Below are 2,560 nucleotides of genomic sequence, written 5' to 3'. Positions count from 1 at the left end.
ACATTTTAAAAAATCAGCTTTATGAGGTATAATTTACATATAACAAAACACCAATTTGAAGTGTACAATACAGTAAATTTTCACACACGTACACAGTCACGTAACCACCACCATAATCCCAACATAAAACATTTCCTTCACTCAGAAACTTTCTTTGTGCCCCTTTGCAGTCAATCTCTTCCCCCTTGTCTGGCTCCTGGCCTCTCCTGATCTGGTATTTGTCACTATAGTTATGTCTTTCTAGAATTTCGTATAAATACAATCACAGTTTGTAGTAGTTTGTGTCTGCCTCTTTTCACTTAATACAGTGCTTCTGTGATCATCCATGTGGCTCCCTCTATCAGTAATTCATTCCTTTTCAATGTGAACTAGTATATTTCACTGCATAGGCAGACTACAATTTGTCCTTTCACAAGTTGGTAGCCATTTAGGTTGTTTGCAGGTTTATGTTTTAACAAATAGAGCTGCTTATGAATATTTGTGTATAGGTCTTTGTGGACATGTTTTTACTTCTCTTGGGTAAATACTTAGGAGTGGGATTGGTGGATTGTATGGTAATGTGTATTTAACTTTTTAAATAACTGCCAGACTGTTTTCCAAAGAGGCTGTACCATTTTTCATTTTTCACCAGCAATATACAAGGGTTTCATTTTCTCAACATCCTCCTCAACACCTGGTATCGTCATACTTTTTATTATCTGGCTCATCCTTCTCAGATTTTACATCTGGTTCTGGTTTTAACTTGCATTTCCCTAACAACTGATGATATTGAGAATCTTCTCATATTTGTAACACCATTGTACATCTTAGCTAGTGACATGTCTACTTAAATCTTCTACCTGTTTTAAAAACTGGCGTATTCTTCTTCTTGTAATTATTGAGTTGTAGTGATTTTTTTATATATCCTGGGTACAAGTCTTTTATCAAATATATGTTTTGCAAATAATTTTTTTTCTAGTCAGTGGTTTCCATTTTATTTTCTCTTATGTCCATGTGTGTGGTGTATATTGGATATTTTTCTTGTAACATTTTTGTCTGGTTTTGGTAGCAATATAATGCTAACCTCAAAAAATGATTTGAAGGGCTCCTGGGTGGCTCAGTGGGTTAAATATTCAACTCTAGATTTCAGCTCAGGTCATGATCTATCGGTTCGTGGGTTCGAGCCCTGCCTCGGTCTCTGCACTGACAGCAAGGAGCCTGCTTGGGATTTTCTCTCTTTCCCTTTCTCTCTGCCCCTCCCCAATGAGTGCGCATGCTCTCATTCTCCCTCTTGATAAATAAATAAACTAAAAAAAAAATGATTTGAGAAGTGTTTCCTACTGTTCAGTTTTCTGGAAGCAGTTTTATAAAATTGTATTTTTTTTCCCCTTGGCAAAAATTAAGCCATCCGGGGCTGGATTTTTCTGCAAGGGAAAGGTCTTTAATTACAAATCCAATTTCTTTGGTAGATATAGGGTTTTTCAGGTTTTTTATTCTTTTATGAACTTTGATAGGTTACATCTTACAAGGATTTGTCCATTTCATTCAACTTACCAACTTCCTTTCCATGAAGTTCTTTCATAATACTCATTATTCCCATGTAGAGTCTGTAGTGATGTCCCCTCTCTTATTCCTGTTATTGGTAACTGGTGTCCTTTTCTTTTTCCTGGTACAATCTGGTTAGCGTTTTATCTGTTTTATTAATATTTCAAAGAGCCAAGTTTTGGTTGCATTGATTTTTCTCCGTTTTTGTTTGTTTGTTTTCCATTTTATTGATTTCTACTCTTATCCTTATTATTTCCTTCCACTTATTTTGGGTTTCTCTTTTCTTCCTTTTCTAGTTTCTCCCTCTAAGCACTGCTTTAGCAGCATCTCACAAATTTTGATTTTGATTTACCAAATTTTGTCATGTCATTTTCACTCAGTTCACAATATTTCATAATTTTCCTTGTGATTTCTTTTTTACTCATGTTGTTTAATTTACAAACATTTGGGAATTTTCTCAATTACTGATTTATAGTTTAATTCCATTGTGGTCAGAAAATATATTTTGTATGATTCTAATTTTTATAAATTTATTGATACTTGTTTTAAGGCCCAGATTATTGTTCCATATGCATTTGGAAATAACACGTGTCCTGCTGTTGTTGGATGGTGTGTTCTATAAATGTCAATTTAGTCAAGTTGGTTGATAGCATTTTTCAAAACCTCTCTATCTTTATTTATTGTTTTCTACTTCTACCAGATCCTACAAGAGAAATGTTGAAATCTCTAACTATAATTGTAGATTTGTCCATTTCTCCTTTCACTTCTATTTTTTTGCTTCATATATTTTGAAACTCTGTCATTAGATGCATGTACATCTAGGATTATATCCCCCTTTATTAATTGTCACCTTTATCATTATGGAATGTCCCTCCCTTTTTATCTTTGCTAATATTTCTTTTTTTATGTTTGTTTTTGAGGGAGAATGAACAGAGTGAAGGAGAGGTAGAGAGAGAGGGAGACAGAGGATCTAAAGCAGGCTTTGTGCTGACAGCAGAGAGCCCAGTGTGGGGCTGAAACTCACGAACCACAAGAT

This window comes from Leopardus geoffroyi, chromosome B4, assembly GCF_018350155.1.
Source record: "Leopardus geoffroyi isolate Oge1 chromosome B4, O.geoffroyi_Oge1_pat1.0, whole genome shotgun sequence".
NCBI lineage: Eukaryota > Metazoa > Chordata > Mammalia > Carnivora > Felidae > Leopardus > Leopardus geoffroyi.
Note: the sequence above shows the minus strand (reverse complement) of the source record.